The 17,709-nt window shown below is 44.2% G+C and overlaps 1 protein-coding gene across 5 annotated transcripts in view; it reads right to left on the bottom strand.

Annotated features, from left to right (window-relative positions):
- The window catches only part of TSPAN18 (tetraspanin 18), a 189,507-nt gene extending 179,539 nt beyond the window's left edge, over nucleotides 1-9,968 (bottom strand). For 3 of the 5 annotated variants that reach the window (XM_074997536.1, XM_074997537.1, XM_074997539.1), the window contains exon 1: nucleotides 9,722-9,968. The gene's annotated coding sequence lies outside the window, so the exon portion shown is untranslated. Of the gene's footprint in view, nucleotides 1-8,490; nucleotides 8,704-9,721 lie in introns of those variants that run through there. The other 2 variants (XM_074997540.1, XM_074997538.1) reach the window with 2 other exon arrangements.
- Nucleotides 9,969-17,709: the final 7,741 nt, after the last annotated feature.

Raw genomic sequence — 17,709 nt, 5'->3', positions numbered from 1 at the left:
CTGTGGGGCAGCTGCCCCATTCCATGGCCCACCACAGCCACAGCCCCTTCTGCTGGCAAGTTCCACCACAGGGTGGCTGCCTCACTCCCCAGCATCCCAAGACTTGTGGAGGCAGCTCCTGCTGCAGGGAAACTCCTTCAAGGGGCACCTACCTCATTCCCTCCAGTTTGGCAACCCCTGCTGCCAGGGATCGCTGCTGCATTCCCTGTCCCCACCCCCAGCAGGAGGCTGCAGAGCCCCTATTTTCAGCATACCGCCCCACAATCAGGAGCTAGTGTAAACCCCATCATCCACTTCCTCTCTTTGGAAGACTGCAGAGCCCGCCCCCCCATCTCCAGTGCCTCACCATGCGGCAGTAGTCCCCATTGCCCAGGAGCCCTGACATGGGACAGCAGCCCTGCATCCATGGAGGCTGGTGTCCGATATTTGCGATAGGGCAATGTAGTCACCCTACTGATTACCCCCCAGCCCTTCAACAAGTGGTAAGTGAGTCCCTAGAGAAGGGGATCCAGTGACTGGTGAGGAGGGGAAAGGAGACAGTGGGGCAGGGCCTTGTGATAAAAAGGTGAAGCAGGAGTGTCTGGTTTTCAGAAAACAGAAAATTGGGAACTCTAGTCTAAACAGGAGTGCAAATGCGGAAAGTGATCCTCAGCACCTCAAAAGCTCAAATAAGAACAAAAAGAAAAGCACGGTGCATATTTTGCAAGTTTATGATGTGTTTGGAATGTGGAATGTTTTCCACAGGGGGAAGAAAAAGACAAAACTGAATACCTTGGTTTCTTTGCTATAATATTGGATACAAATGGGATGTAACCGACAATCAGAAAGCAGAGAACTGGATATCAGGAAGAGGGTGTTTTCTTACAGCACACTCAAATAGTATTTTTCATGGTTCGTCCACATAAAATTTTCTTCAAAAATTATCAGAGCAAACACACACACAAACACATCATCAAAGCATTTTTTTCAAATGTTAATGGCCCACCTGTAAGTTGTTCATGGAATACCAATGTTCCATGTAACATAGTTTAAGAAATACTGACTTTTAGTGTAGCAAATTTTCTCAATGGAAAAATAAAAGAGGAGTCAGACAAGACAATACTTTGGGAACAAACACGGTTGAAGAGACTGGGATAAACAGAATGTTCTACAATGTCTTTTTCAGCTCTAAATTTGCTATTTGAAATGAAGAAAAAATGAGGGAATGAGTTTTTTTAAGAGAATGTCAATGATCTAAAATTCAAATAAAGAATCCTACAAAGAGTGGAAACAATGTCAAATACAAATATGAATACACAAGTTTGTAGGGACAAAATTAGACAAGTGAGGCACAAACCAAGATTAAATGAGCTAGAGATTTACAGGGTAAGAAGAAAACATTGTAGTTCAGAAGTAAGAGGAAGACAAAGGACATCATATGATCATTACGCAGTGAGAAAGAAAACATAACAGAAATTACAGAAGTACTAAATTATTTTTGTTTCAGTATTCACTACAAAGTTTAGTAGTGATTGAACATCTAATATAGTGAATGCCAATGAAAATGAGGTAGGATCAGAGGCTAAAACCAGGAAAGAACAAATTAAAAATTACTTTGACAAGTTATATGACTTCCAGTCCCTAGGGCTAAATGAAATACATTCTAGAATACTCCAGGAGCTGACTGATGAGGTAACTCAGCCATTAGAGATTATTTTTGACATGTCACAGAAAACAGGATTTATTCCAGAACACAGGAAAATGGTAGATATAGTAGCTATCTATACAAAGGAAAATAAAGGACAAACCAGGGAATTAGGGAAAAGTCTTCCTAACTTAAGTAACCTGGCAGATAATGGAGCAAATCAGTAAGCAATTTGCAGATACCTAGAAGACAATAAAAGTAACAACATGAATTTGTCAAGAAACAAATGTGTCAAACCAATCTGATAGCTTTCTTTGAAAGGGTAACAAGCCCTGGCAATATGGGGGATGTGGTAAATGAAGCCCTATGGATATGGGGGAAGTGGTAAATAAAGCTCTGTGGATACAGGGGAAGTGGTAAATGTGGTATACCTTAACTCTAGTAAGGCTGTTGATACTGTTTCCCATAACCTTCTCATAAACAAACTAGGAAAATACAGTACAGCTGAGATCAGGTGGAGGCAACAACTGTTTGTCAGGATTAGCCCTTGGTGGTCTGCCAGATGCTTTGTTTACGTATACGTCTGCAGTACGCCCACTTGCAGCTCCAATGGGAGCTGCGGGAAGTGGTGCAGAGTGGGCCACCACTTCCTGCAGGGCTCACCCTGGTGCATCGGGCTGGCAGGCCACTTATTGCCCACCATCACCTAAATGGGGCTGCTATAAAGTGGGTGCATAACTGGCTGGAAAATCACTCCCAGAGAACAGTTATCCTTGGTTCACAATCGAGCTGTAGGTGAAGCCAATGGAATTCTCTGGGAATCAATTCTAGGTCTGGTTCTGTTCAATCTCTTCATCAATTATTTAGCTAAGGAGATGGACAGTACACTTATGAAGTTTGAAGATACTATTAAACGGGGAGGGGTTGCAAGTGCTATGGAGCCATACCTCTCAACATTTCTAGACATCTGTACCCCTTTTAGGAGACTGATTAGTCTTGCATACACCCGTAAGAACTGCTTACAAAAATCAGACATAGAAATATACAACTGTCACAAAATTGTCCCTATTATGGACATTGCTTACTTTTTTATTTTGATGATATAATTATAAAATTAATCAATTTGAATATAAATATGGTATTTAATTTTCAACATATAGTATATAGAACAGTGTACACCAGTCACGGTGTGAAATTTTAGTGTTGTACTGACTTTGTTATTACTTATTATGTGGCCAATTGTGAAACTGGGTAAGTATCTGAAATAGATGAGTTGATGTACCTTATGGGAGACCTCTGTGTACCCCCAAGGGTACTTGTACCCCTGGTTGAGAAACACAGAATTAAAATTCAAAATGATCTGGACAAACTGGAGAAATGGTCAGAAGTTAGCAGGAGAAAATGGAGAAATGGGCTGAGGTGAGCAGCACCAACAACCACTGTGGGGCCCTGAGGCAAGATAGGAGAGAGGCCTAGCTCCTTGCCACTGCTAAGGCCAGAAGGAGCAGGGCTTAGGGTAATCAGCCCTGCCTCCCCCCACCATCTGTGAAGCAGTGGCACAATGCTCCATGGTGTTTCAAAGTGGCCTGGAGGTAACTCTTCCCTTTGCTCTCCCACCTTGGTGGGTCTGTCTGAGGTTAACATGATGAAATTAAGGACAAATGCAAAATACTCTCCTTAAGAAAGAACAAATCAGTTGCACACGTACAAAATAGGAAATAAACATCTAGAAAGGAATGCTGCAGAAAGGGATTTTGGGGAGTTATAACGGATCACTAGCTCAATATGAATCAACAGCCTAACACCGTTGCAAGCCTCTCGTCTCCCCACACACACACGTCATTCTGGGATGTATTAGCAGGTGTGTTGTAAGCAAGACACCAGAAGTAATTCTGTCACTCTACTCAGCACAGATCAGACTTCAATTGAAGTGTTCTGTTCTGGGCACCACAATTCATGAAATATGTGAAAAAATTGAAGAAATTCTAGAGAAGAGCAATAAAAATGATGAAAGGTCTAGAAAACATGACCTATGAGGGAATATTAGGGAAAAAATGGATTTGCTTAGTCTGGAAAAAAGAAGGCCGAAGGGGACATGGTAATAGCTTTCAAGTACCTAAAAGGTTTGTTACAAGTAGAAGGGAGAAAAATTGCTTTCCTTAACTTCTGATGATAGGACAAGAAGCAATGGGCATAAATTGCAGCAAGGGAGGTTTCGGCTAGACATTAGGAAAAACTTCCTGACCGTCAGGGTGGTTAAGCACTGGAATAAATTGCCCAGGAGGATGTGGAATCTCCATCACTGGAGATTTTCAAGAGCAGTTTAAACAAGCATATCAGGATGGTCTAGAGATAATACTTAGTCCTGCCCTGAGTTCAGGACTGCAGTCTAGATAACTGCTCAAGATCCCTTCTCACCATGTCATTGTCATAAATGTTAGGTTTGGACACAATTGCTACAAACATGGATCCAAAGCAGGTAACAGTTCATCCAGGTAGCCAACTAGACACAAAGGAGTACAAACAGCCCATGTACATTCAGTCCTACTGTCAATGCAAGGCAGTGATGTGGTTTTGTACACCTGGCTTCTTGTACGTTTGTTGTGTTGTGGGGCTTTTTGTTTGGGTGGGTTTATTAATCCTTGTAGCTAAAATGAAAAGCTTGCTTTCCCCAACACTTTTGTGGCCTGAACCCATTTTACCTGCGATGTGTCTCTCAGAACACCAGCCTTTCGATGTTTCCCCATTTGGAAAGTGTCTAGGACAGTGATGTGTGGGAAACAGACAGGAGACTGGGAGCTCTAGGGAACACTCCTTCTGCCTCCATTCACCAGGCTTAGTACAAATTAACTTTTTTCCCAGAAAGTGTATTTTTATTTCAGACCTTTTGTTCTCCATGTGAAACTATATCTGGATGCCCTATGCAAGCACTGTCAGAGAGAGAGAGACAGACATGTGACAACAAGAGGATATCATTCATCAGGAAGAATCTCTAAGAACTTTCGGAAAGCTTACGCTGAAACTCCCAAACCAAGAGCTGCATTGGGAATCTTCCAGGATTAGTATAGAACGCAGCCAGTCCTCCACAATGGCTATGTCTACACTAGCCCAAAACTTCGAAATGGCCATGCAAATGGCCATTTTGAAGTTTACTAATAAAGTGCTGAAATACATATTCAGCACCTCATTAGAATGCCAGCAGCTGCGACACTTTGAAATTGACACGGCTCGGCGCCACGTGGCTTGTCCAGACGGGGCTCCTTTTTGAAAGGACCCCGGCAACTTCAAAATCCCCTTATTCCTATCTGCTGTTAAGAATAAGGGGACTTTGAAGTTGCCAGGGTTCTTTAGAAGAGGAGCCCCATCTGGACAAGCCACGTGGCGCCGAGCCGCATCAATTTCGAAGTGCCGCAGCTGCTAGCATTCTAATGAGGCGCTGAATATGTATTTCAGCGCTTCATTAGTAAACTTCGAAATGGCCTTTTGCATGGCCATTTCGACGTTTTGGGCTAGTGCACACATAGCCAATATGGAGGCAGAATCTGCATTTACAAGGTGCAAATGGCTTTAGGCCTGTATGCTTACCAGAGCAGACTATGAGCTATATGCAAAATATGAGAAGCTGCACTGCATGATTGAATTCCATGTCAATACTTGGGGCGTCCTCCCTTCCAGCTATCAAGCCTCATCTCTACAGTATAGTATGTGTTTTTAAGCCTTTCCTAAGGTAAGAGCTACAGCCCTCTATCCACAGTAGCTGAGGATCATAAAGCAGTTGAGTCTGTTTTCCACAGCAGGTTGAGAAAAGACAGGACTAGAGGTAATTAAATAAAAACAGAGGTACCAGATCATTTATTTTGAAGTAAAATGTGTCTTCTAGGAAGAAAGTCCTTTATTTGGGCAAATCTGTAAACTGTTTATCAGCTTAAACTTATTATCTGCACATATGGTCTTAGCACTGTGCTTTTTTTTTTTTTAAGTGGGCATGCACTAACTGATGAACTGTCATCTGCTAGTATTTTTTTTTCCAATGGCATCAAATTAGGAACCTAGCCACAAGTGAAAGGCTACCATAAGGAAAGTCATAATATTTTAACTATGGAAGGATCCTACATAAGGCAGTGTGGAGGAGGTGAAGGAGGAGAGAAAGGTGAAAGAAAAGCAAATCCATTCATAAAAACAGAGACATTTAAGTCACTTCTCAATTCCACTTTTTTCCCCCCCAAGAGACTTCAAAATGCATAAGAGAAGCCAAGGCTACTGATAATAAATACACACCTAAGTAAGGCATGGCGTTCCTTCAAACTCCTGAAGTACTCAACTTCAGACATGCTAACTTAAGATAAAAGTGTGCTAGGATTAAAAAAATACTAACTGACAGCAGTAAGGACCTGTTAGCTTGTTCACCCATCTCTCTGATAGAAATCCAAGATGCCAGCCCATTCTGATGCATGAAGTGTAGCAAGTTGGCAAGCCTGAATGATGGAACTAGGTTACAGAAATAGAAAATCAGACATCATCATCTGTTAACGGGGACAAGCTCCATGAAATAAAGCAATTGTAAACCCTTCCCACTCCTCTATTGACATGATGTAGCTGAAATAAGCTAAAGTTATTGATTGTTCACAGTCACCATTAAGCCAGACCAAAGATTCAACACATTAAACGTAACTATTTAAATTGTCAAGCTCCCTACCCCAAAGCGTAACAAATTGAAGTCGTAGTAACAGATGTTGCACTTATTTTATGAACTGCAATGTTATTCTTGGTTGCATATATTATTTTTGTTCTTTAAAACCCAACTAAAATTCTGCATGTATGAGATCATGAATCGAATGCCGCACACACACCTTGGCAGTGGAATTAAGGATAGCTCAGCATTTTCATAAGCACACAATTCCTGTTTCCCTTTCCCCCAGCTCCACCCCAAAAAGGATAATGCAATTTGACTAGCCAAAAATGAGATCATCTAGGGATAAAGTCATTAGATGCTTTCAACATTGGAAAAAAAATGCAAACTCTCAAATACTGCTCTTCCTTCCTGACAAAAATAATCTTAATTCCCATTTTGCAAAATTAAGTTGCAGTGGATCTGTTTGAGGTTTTTGGGAGGAGAAAAGTTTGTGGTCTTCCCACAATACTGTACCCTCACAAGGCATAGAAAATAAACATCTTTTCTCTAAATCAGAAAGGAAAAATTGGATTCTGTCACCTAAATCTAATCTATCTCAGTATCACTTCAGGATTCTTCTGCAAGTACTTTGCTATGCAAACTGAGAAAGGCAATTCAAGTCAACCATTATAAAACCAGGGCTGCTCTCACTTCCTAGTACAGCAACAGACCTCAAATGCATATTTTGTTTGCATCTGTACTTTCAGGAGTTATTCTGCCTCAGCTAATTGACAACAGCAGCTAACTCAGTAACATCTCCATATTCTTAGTGTCCCACTCTGCTGCTAGATGATTCACTGCCTATGCTTCCCTTTGCAGAAAATGTGAGGTCAAAAGAAATTATAACTGGACTTTGCAGGCAGTTTGGAATTTTTTGGAGATGCTTAAAACAAATCTTCACTTCCTTTCCCCAACTTCTTTATGCCTATTAACAATAAAAAGAACTTAATTTTTGACAAATGTCTTCTGTAATATTCTGGCATCCAACAAAAACAGGACATTAGCAGCTATAAATACCAAAATATGAATGCCTTTCAAGGGACTGCCACATAGTTAAATAATTTTATCAACTGTGCAAAAGTACTCCAGAGAAAGTGGCAGAGAAAGAAGCGCTGAGATTATAATAAAAAATAAAGAAAATACCTATTTGTTCTAATCTAGATTTTTTGGTCTTATAATGTGTTTACTTTTATGGCAAGGAAAGAAAAACTTTGCTTTCTTCTGAAAATGTTAAATGAGCCCACAACCAGAAAAAGCCAGTAAAATACATTCTACCACATTCTGTTACACTGGGATAAAGCTATACCAGTCACTTCAGGATGACGTTACACCCTGGATTTATAGTGGGGAAACTGAGTTCAGAATCTGGCATTACATACCACTCAGAATAATCTAGCAAGCCACTTGACATTCTACAACACAATTCCATTGACTGCCCCCCCATTAGTCACTGGATATTAAGTGAAATACGTTGCTAGAGAGTCCATTAATAATGCTGCCTGTTTGAATTTTCTGTTGTGCTATAAATATATGTAATATACAGTCACCTCACACTAATGGCTGGGAAAAGCACTGCAAAGGACTAATTATTATTAATTACCAAGCAAGCAACATTTAAAAAGCAAGGATGATTCATCACAGAATGTCAGTTCATTTATCGTGGCAATTGTAGTTAACTTTTTTTGTGATAAAACCTCATACTATAGTAGCAAATACCCTGCTGTGCATTTTATAAAAATGGCATCTTGGTAACATCACTTAAAAGAATTATTTCATTCTGCAATTAGATAGATTTTTTTAAGTGGGCACAGACTGGGGCTGCATTTAAATTACGGTTTGAGGATTTGCAAAATTTGAAGTAAACAGTTCATACTGTGCTGAAGTCAGAAATCTGAGCAACACTGACAATTGAATCATCAGAAACTTCAGGTGTTAGCATGATCAGAAATATATCAGTAACAGAAGCTGCTACCAATCTCTTTGTAACTCTTGAGTGAAACAAATGCCATCAGCAATGCCTCTGGGGGTAACAGGAGACACAAAGGAAAAGCACAGGCAGAGATATTACAGGTAACAACCCCTCCTGTCCAGCTTGAAGAACAGACAGAACAGCTAGTATGAATATGGCCCAGATTGTCTTGTAACACAAGAGTCCTCCCCCTGGGAACCTGAGCCTGGAAGGAAGTGTTACCACCTTTCTGTTGTTAATGTCAGGCAGGGAAGGAAGGGAGGCACCGCTGGCACTTCAACCTCATGAAACTTGCAAGCCCAGGCACCTTCTCTCCCCCTTGCCGGGGCAAGGAGACCCAGGAGCCAAAGAAGCCCCCTCTGCTCCTGCCTGAGGGAGACAGTCCAGCTCCCCCTTGCCTGCGCTTCCCGGGTGCCAGGCTGTAGCCTCCGGAGCGAGCCTGAGGAAGTCGCCTTCCCAGTGAGGTTGGATTTGTTCCCTTCTCCAGGGGCGAGGGAGGTACAAAGGAAACACTGGAAACGGCCGCAAGAGCAGCATCCCCAAGACAAGGGAGCCAGCAGTACCCGGGGGGTGGAATGGAGCAACTGATGGGGAAAGGACCTGACAAGGAGCAGCCCAGTGGGGAACGCTCCACGGAGTAACAGCAGCCCTGTGTCTCTTGAGTGGGGCAGGCCCCTGGGAATGGTGGGCGTTGAGTGGGGCAGGACTGGGGCAGGTCGGGGGTAGAGCCGCTCTCCCTGGGGGGTGAGTGGGCGACTAGGGTAAGAGTGGGCGGTGGGGGCAGAGCCGGACTCCAGAGGGGAGCAGGACAGGAGGGGAGCCGCGCCGGGGGGGAGGGGGGCGGTGCGTAAGGCAGGCCGGGTGGCAAGGGAGCCACGCCCGGGGGGTGGGTGGGGAAGGAATGGGGGGCAGGGGAGCCACGCCGGGGGGGTCAGTGTGTGGGGCAGGACGGAGCCAGGGGAGCCACGCCCGGGGGGCACAGTGTGTGGGGCAGGCCGGGGACGGGGTGCAGTCCGTGGGGCAGGGGAGCCGCGCCGGGGGCTATGTGGGGCAGGACGGGGAGCAGGGGAGCCGCGCCGGGGGGCACAGTGTGTGGGGCAGGAGAGCCGCGCCGGGGGCTATGTGGGGCAGGACCGGGAGCAGGGGAGCCGCGCCGGGGGGCACAGTGTGTGGGGCAGGAGAGCCGCGCCGGGGGCTATGTGGGGCAGGACCGGGAGCAGGGGAGCCGCGCCGGGGGGGCACAGTCCGTGGGGCAGGACGGGGACGCCGTGCAGTCCGTGGGGCAGGACCGGGAGCAGGGGAGCCGCGCCGGGGGGCACAGTGTGTGGGGCAGGACGGGGACGCCGTGCAGGACGGGGGGCAGGACGGGGGGCAGGGGAGCCGCGCCGGGCCGGGGTGCGGTGCGTGGGGGAGGACGGGGTCACCCTGGGGAGCGGCGAGACGGGGCAGCCCTTACCGTCCTGCAGCCGGGGCAACTTTCCCAAGCGCCGCAGCCGCCGTGGGCAGCGCCTCCCCCCAAGCCGGAGCGGCGGCGGCGGCGGCTAGCAAGTTGCAGCCGAGGCTGTCGGGTGCGGCGGTCTCTGCCGCCCGGGCTGCTGCTGCTGCTGCTGCTGCAGGAGGCGCCGCTGGGCTCAGTTCGGCCGCGGCCGCTGGGCTCCGACTCGCCGTACGGATCCCGTGCCCAGCAACCTGGGAGAGCTGGAGTCGCCAGCTGCCGCCAGCTCCACCCCCCCTCCCGGGCCCCCTTCCCTCCCGCTTCCCTTCCTGCCCCCGCCCCCCCGCCTGCCCATGGCATTGTTCCCTGCGCTGGCCGGCGCGTCCCGCTCCCTTCGCGCCTCACCTTCTGCCTGGATCCCGGAGCCCCCAGCTCGCGGCGCGGGGTTCGACTCCCGCCCCGGCTAACCAGTTGCTTCCCTCCTAAGTTTCTTCTCTCCTCCGAGCTCCAGGCCCCCGAGAAGCCAGAGAACTTTGTCCCTTCCTCCCGCCCGGCTGCAGAATCCCCCCTCCCCGCAAACTGAGGCTGCCCCACCCTCCCCCTTCCATCTGGGAAACTGAAGGGGGCACATTACTGTGGTGAGGTTTTAGGGTCAATCAAAAGCCAGCGCTGAAGCTACAGTCTCCTTTCTTCCTGCTGGGCTGGGGGCTCCCAGGGGTATGTCTACACAGCAAAGTTATTCCGGAATAGCGTACCCTGGAGTTATTCCAGCATAATGCATCTACACTATAGGGGAGGCTGGGAATAACCAAAACTTACTCCGAAACACTGTCTGTCTGTCTACCTATACACAATAGAGCCAATTTTGGATTAGAGCCCCTGGAAGCATGGGGGTGGGAGTGAGTGGAGCAGAACAGGGGGCAGGGGAACCCCACAGCACTGCTTCCAGGGGCTCCAACTCAAAGTACTATGTCCAAAGAAAAGAATTATTTCTGAATAAACTATTCAGGTGCATCTACACTTGCATTCCTCTTTCAAGAGATATGCAAATGAGGCATATATTTGCATATCTGACATCTCATTTGCATGTTCTAATTTCAAAAGAGCTTCTTTTGAAAGAAGAAAGCCAGTGCAAACGCTGCTCTTTGGCTACGTCTACACTAGCCCCAAACTTCGAAATGGCCATGCAAATGGCCATTTCGAAGTTTGGGGCTAGTGTAGACATGGCCTTTGAAAAGTAAATCCCAACTTCAAAAGAATCCTTCATCCCATTAAATAAAGGGAAGGATTCTTTCAAAGATGGGTTTACTTTTGCATGAGCAACGTCTATACTGGCTTTCTTCCTTGGAAAGAAGCTCTTTTGAAATTAGAATATGCCAAAGAGGTGCCAAATATGCAAATTTATACCTCATTTGCATTTTCAATTTACCTCATTTCCATACCTCTTTTGAAAGAGGAATGCAAGTGTAGACCACCCTTCTGGAATAATTTATTTCAAAATAGCCTCTCTTCCCTGTCTACACAGCCCCTATTCCAAAATAGAGATTTTGAAATTGAAATGGAGATTTTGGAATAGGGGCTATGTAGACAGGGAAGAGGGGCTATTTCTATTTTGGAATAGACACCATTCTTTGGGGAATGAGGTTTATCAATTTTAAAATAAGATATCCGCTATTTTGAAATAATTTCAAAATAGAGGTTGCATTGTGTAGCCCTTCACAAATTATTTCAGAACAGCAGCCATTATTCTGAAATAACTTTGCTGTCCAGACATACCCAAGGAGCGCCACAAAGGTGGCTAATGTTGTCCCTGATATATTAGGTATTACATTTCCAAGAGCAGAGTAAAAAGATTTTACTTAAGTGGGTGTTTCAGAGATAGTTATACAAGGTGCAAATCAAAAACAAAGGCATGGGGAATCCAGTGTTAGGTGTGGGATGCAGGGGAATACAGGGTTAGTTAACTAAGTTAAGGGGATAAGTAACAAGCACAACACATAATCCTGGCTGGAGGTGGGTGGGCTTTTAAAGAGTCAGGCTGGGTCTACACGTGCCCCTTCCTTTCGAAAGGGCCATGGTAATGAGCGGGTTCGAAAGATGCTAATGAGGCACTACAATGAATATACAGCACCTCATTAGCACAATGGCAGCCACGGCAATTCAAAAGTGCAGCTTTTTGAATCGCATGCTGCCTATGGAGATGGGACCTTCCGAAAGGACCCTCCCTGTTTTCGAAAGCCTTACTTCTGATCACCAGATAGGAAGAAGGGCTTTTCAAAACTGGGGCTTCCTTGTGGAAGGTCCCTTCTCCACGGGCAGCACGCGATTCGAAAAGCCGCACTTTTGAATCATTGCGGCTGCCATTATGCTAATGAGGTACTGCATATTCATTGCAGCACCTCATTAGCATCTTTCAAACCCACTCATTAACATGCCCCTTTCAAAAGGAAGGGGTACGTGTAGACACAGGATCAGTGGATAAGTGTCTCTGAGATGCCATGTGTAAAGGATATAAAGCCACAGCCTGCTTGTGCTCCATGTGAAAGTTCCTGGCGAAGCAAGAAGGCTTAGGCACAAAGGCCAAGAACTCACTAAAGTTATGCCAGGTGATGCGCTGGTACTGGAACCCAGTGCTAATTGTGCACACATTTGTACTCTGCTTAAAGGCCTTTGTAGCCTCAAGTTCCATGCTGCTCTATAAAAGTCCATGTTCTATCATAAAGCAACCACGTCACACAGCTTGGGTACCTAACCCTAAGTGAAGGGTAATGGAGTTATAAATTAGGGGTGAGCCAAGGGGTGCAGTTGCAATAATCCACGGAGACCTACAGCCACCAGAGGTGTAGCAGGATTTGTCATCTCAGCACATTGTGACAGTTCTCCTTTGCTCCAAGATCCATCATTAATTTTTTTGGATTACAGTAGATCACAAAGGTTCCAGCCAGGGATCAGGATTCCATTGTGGTATAAGTTCTGTCCCAACATAAAATAAATAATGATGCAAGGAAATTTCAATATGAAGTCCTGATCCTGCACAGTGTCTGATACAGGCAAGCTCCTATATTCACATGGAACCCCATTTACTAGGATAAGGCTCTATTCAGGGAAGGGGCCCAGGCTCTCAGAGCTCAGAGTAACTACTTCCAGAGGACAAGAAGAAATAGGAAAGTAAGAACACAATGGAGAGCAGTTGGGAAGATAAGTATGTTTGGAACTAAGCACCTGTACATGTGTAGAGTTTGGAAGCTGCACAGATTCCTGTTTTTCTTCCCCCCGCCCTCATATTATATAAAGACACACATGCAGCATTTAACAAATACGGCCCCCAAATCCACAGCTGTCTAACAGCAGCACAGCATTACACAACTTCATCATCAGTACATTTCTGTAGAGAATTTGTGTCTGTCTTATACTCTAACTTGGTTACGCTGTCAAATTGTTTCAAGGATCCCACATTTGCTTATACTTCAGGCTATGGGTCTCCATTTTTATTTTGCGGTTTGTCACAGCCTGGCACTTTCTGTATATGCTTTGTGGTCTAGAGGAACTGGGCATTTACTAGACACAGGATAACAGCTTCATTCCTCCTTTGCTTCTGTTACCCAAGTTGTCATCGTGTTATTTTCAGGAGGACAGCTTGTACCACAGATCATGAATTTTTCAGCTCAAGATCACATTCATGTTTTCCCCAATTCCTCCTTATTTTAAATAGTTCCATGCCACTCAGACAGTCTTCCTTTCTTCTTTAGGACGATCCCCAGCACATTGCAGGAAATCCCTCCCAACCTATATCCTGCTGACATCAGAGTCCAGAAATTACTTTGGAAAAATGGATAAGGAAATCAATAGAAACTGCATTTGTATCCTGATTCTGGGGGGAGCCCTTTATTTAAAGGCACTAAATTAAATGTGACCACAGTCTTCAGAATTCTATATGTATTCACATTGACATAATAACTCTTTTACCATACTACTGGGGTAGGTGGGAATTACTGAAACATAAAGTCCCCGAGTTTAGAGACTTGAAAATTGTTTCCACTGTCCCAAAGTTACTGATTATGAATCCAGTTGGGGTGAGTTGAGTTTTGCACTTGAAGCAAGGTTTCACCTCTGTTATGTATGAAGATTACAATACGTCATCTGAAAACTTAAACCAAGTCTTTAATATAGCCCATTTTGTCAGATATAATTAAATATGCACCAGGCACATTTTGCCTGTTTTTGTTATTACGAATTTAGATGGTTTATCAGCCATCTAAAATCTCACACAAGGAAGCAAAGTTGGATGCGTTTGAATCCATCCCAGCCCAAACCACTCAAACAGCCTTCTCAAGGTTACCACCATCTGATCAAACACTCTTGACATGTTCAGAGCCACTGCGCTTTCAGCCATTGCAATGACCTTCTCTTGCCACATTCCGTTATGGAGCAGATTATCTATTCTGAATAAAATCTGTTCTCGACTTGATACATTTCAATTTTTCAAACAAATTGCAAAGATAGAACTCCAAAAATAAAACGGGCAGATGCATCTGAGGATCTCCGTTGAGTGCAATGGTATTACACCCAGGATGAATTTGATCCCATATCTGATTCAGCACTCACAAAACATTCATTGCATGTGCTCCATGTTTCAATTCCCCATTTCCCTTTTCTCACCGTCTTCATCCCTTCCCCCTATTGCTCCACCTGTCTCCCTGCTCTGCTTCCTTCTGTTCCTCTTCTCCCCCACTTCCTGTGTCGCCACGTGTCTCTCACTATTGCCTCTCCTGATTTCCACTGTCTTCTCCAACTTGCATTAAAAGCATAAGAAGAAAAGACCCAGCTCCAGTCCATTTTGTTTGGGGTTTCTATACTGAAGCCATACCTAAACTGAAGGTTTCTATCAGGAGATCAGAGATCTCTCAGCAGAAGTCTGCCACATTGGGGGCATCCTGTCAACATCCTTATGTTCCTCAGCAGAGGGGGTTTTCTCAACATCTGGCCACATCTGGATGGGCCAAATGTTGAGAAACCTCTTCCAACAGAACTGTTCGGAGGAGATACACAAATGTGTTACACAGTTTGTGTATCTTTTGACAACAGTGCTCAGCAATCTAGACATAGCAGCTATGGTTACATGACAACGCTCTGTCAACAGAAGTCATTGTCAGAAGAGATTTCCCAAGAAAACTTCAGTTGACAGAGTGTGCCCACACAAATGCCAATTGGAAGAATGCTCTGCTCTTTCAACAGAGACATCAGACTGCCTGGCTGCTCTCCCGACAAAACAGGTATCCAGAAGCACAGCAGACAGGGCTGCCCATTGTTCTGGATGCCCTGTCTGTCGAAAGAAGGCCCGCCCAGAGCATCTACATAGCTTTTTGGCTGAGAGGCAGAACACTGCCAGCAAAAGTGCTGATATTTGTCAACAAACTGTTGTAAAACACATTTTGTGTGTAGCCTTTCCATCAGTTTTGTCAGCAAAACCAGAGTTTTGTCAGCAAAATTCCCTAACATAACCATACCCAGCCTGAATGTGTAGTTTAGGCCAGTGGTTCCCAATCTTTTCATTAGTGCAGAGCCCCAATCACGCCCCCACCCCCAATTTGCAGGTCCGCATCAGAGCCAATTCTAGCTGCTATGTACATTTCATTAAATGAAAAAGGAAATCACAACAGATTTTTGGACAGCAATTAATAACTTCATTGGAATATAGTTCATTTAAAAATAAGAATGGACTGTGACTTTGCAATTAATTTAAAATTGATTTTCGATGATCATTTTATTTATCTGTTATATTTTTCACAGACTCCCTGCAATGCCTGTGCAGACCCCAGGTTGGGAACCACTGGTCTAGACTGATAAGCAGAAGGAAGAAGCCAGACTCTTCTGTTTACTGGAACTTGACTACTAGTCTTTTATCTGGAATGCCCCTGGACCTTGCTTATGCTACCTTGCCCAGTGGTATCACACATTCTTCTTAACCGTATCATGGATTTGTATGACAGGTTAGAGAACACACAACAAACAAATCTCTGACTCAAACAGCTTCCCACAAGCTTTTCAAACTTGATCCTCTAAAGTTGGGCACCTAAATAAGTGTTCTGATTTTCAATGCCAGCCAGTCCCAGCTGCAGCTCTGATAGAAGTTATATCAATCAGTACTGTACATCATTTACTATCACACTGCTTTCCCTGGGCCTCTCCCATCAGGCTCCAGGAAGTGACACGAGAGATGGATGATGTGCTGGTAGCAGGAGTTTATTCAGATGTTATCGTCATTAAATTCCTAATTAAAACTCTGCCAGTGTGCATTCCATCCCTTGCTCTTTTTTGCCGGGGTGAATTGGAAAGACTGTGATGCTGAAAAGCCTTTTTTTCTTATTCTTGTTTCTGACATAATTCTTACTTTTACTTCTGAAGACTGACTCCATGAAGAATATGTTACCCTTTCTAAGACACTCACATAGATACAAACGTTACATTTCTTCCTGCCTTCCTTCTCCCCATTTTCGAAACTGTATGATATGAAACAGAAGAACTCTCAAGAACCCCTTGAACCAAACTGAAGAAGCAATGACTGAATGAACACTTGGACTCAATTCAGAGGACAAAAGCTCTTTTAAGAGGCTATATAATTATTTAAACATTATTTACTTAAAGGATTCTCTCAGAATAAAATGCATTTTTAAATCTATGGCCACATCAATATCATTAATAATGCCTCATGCTGTATATCATTAAAGAAACAAAAATGAAAAACTAATTTTCTCTTTGCTATGTCTTCTGCTTGCCATTTATTTCCTAAAATGGAGCATGAGCCAAACCACAGGATAGCAGATGGCACTGTCCTTTGAAAAAGTTCCTCACAAGATTCATACCCGAAGTTTGCAGCTCAGGCTCATCAACACTTGTTGCACTTTGCTAAGCTTAGAAATGGTAATTCAGCTGCTCCATTTCCCTTCCCATTTTCTCTTATTATTTACGGTCAAGACTGGGAATCCTTTGGGCAGCCACACGCTGCAAACACATAGCACAAGGATTAATGATCTTATCTTTCCTTAGATAAAACTCACAAAGAATGGGAGAAGGGAGGGATATGATTATTATTTCCATTGTTCTATGATTCCATGATCCCTAATTAACAGATGAGAAACAGACAGAACTCAGAAGGCCCAGATCTGCAAATGTAGAGTCTGTGGCAGATTCAGGAAGTAAACCAATATCTGAGTCCCAGTCCAGGCCCCATGTCATTCATGATAATGCAGAAATTGCAGATGCCACAATATTAGGCCTCCACTGCAATTTTTATTTTAATTAGCAGACTTTCTACACATTACAGTTTTGCCACTTTTTCCCTATTAGCACAGTCCATAATTTTGGAGAGTTTAAGGATTCACCTGCAGTTCTACAGGGTTTTCCAGGGTTGGCAGAGACAGCAAAATAATCACAATCAATACCGTCTGATTCTGTGGATGGCAATCCTGCAGTATCTCAGTACAGATGAGCATTCACAAAGCAAAGACAGGGCATGAAGGAAACCACCGTAGAGAACTGTGAATTTAATAATGCCTGTAAAATGTAAATAGCTTGAGTGGCTGTACTTGATTTCAACAGTGGTTGTGTTAAAGCTTTTAGTCTCTGAATTTGACAGCAGTGCCCTTTTGTGAATGAATGTAGCATAGTTAAATTCAATTGTCTGCGTACCAAAAAGATTACCAGGCATAACATAAGATTTGAATGTTTACATTATCCCAGCAATTTTTTTCTTAAACAAATTGGTCTATTTTGGTTTTTCCTAATTACTGCTGCTAATAAAGCTCCATTATTACTTTTGCATGAATTTCCATGTTTTGTCCACAACTCATGCACATTTTTTTTTGAAGATTATCCCTTGATTCAGATAGGGTCTTACTCACCAGAACATTATCCTTCCTCTCACTTTATGGCACGTTCCTGCATTTGCATTAGGGCTTCCTAATACAGAAGAAGGTTTAAATACTTCTCGAAAACTCTTTTGAAGATGA

The sequence above is a fragment of the Carettochelys insculpta genome, chromosome 6 (assembly GCF_033958435.1).
Source record: "Carettochelys insculpta isolate YL-2023 chromosome 6, ASM3395843v1, whole genome shotgun sequence".
Lineage (NCBI taxonomy): Eukaryota > Metazoa > Chordata > Testudines > Carettochelyidae > Carettochelys > Carettochelys insculpta.
This window is presented reverse-complemented; position numbering and strand designations above follow the sequence as displayed.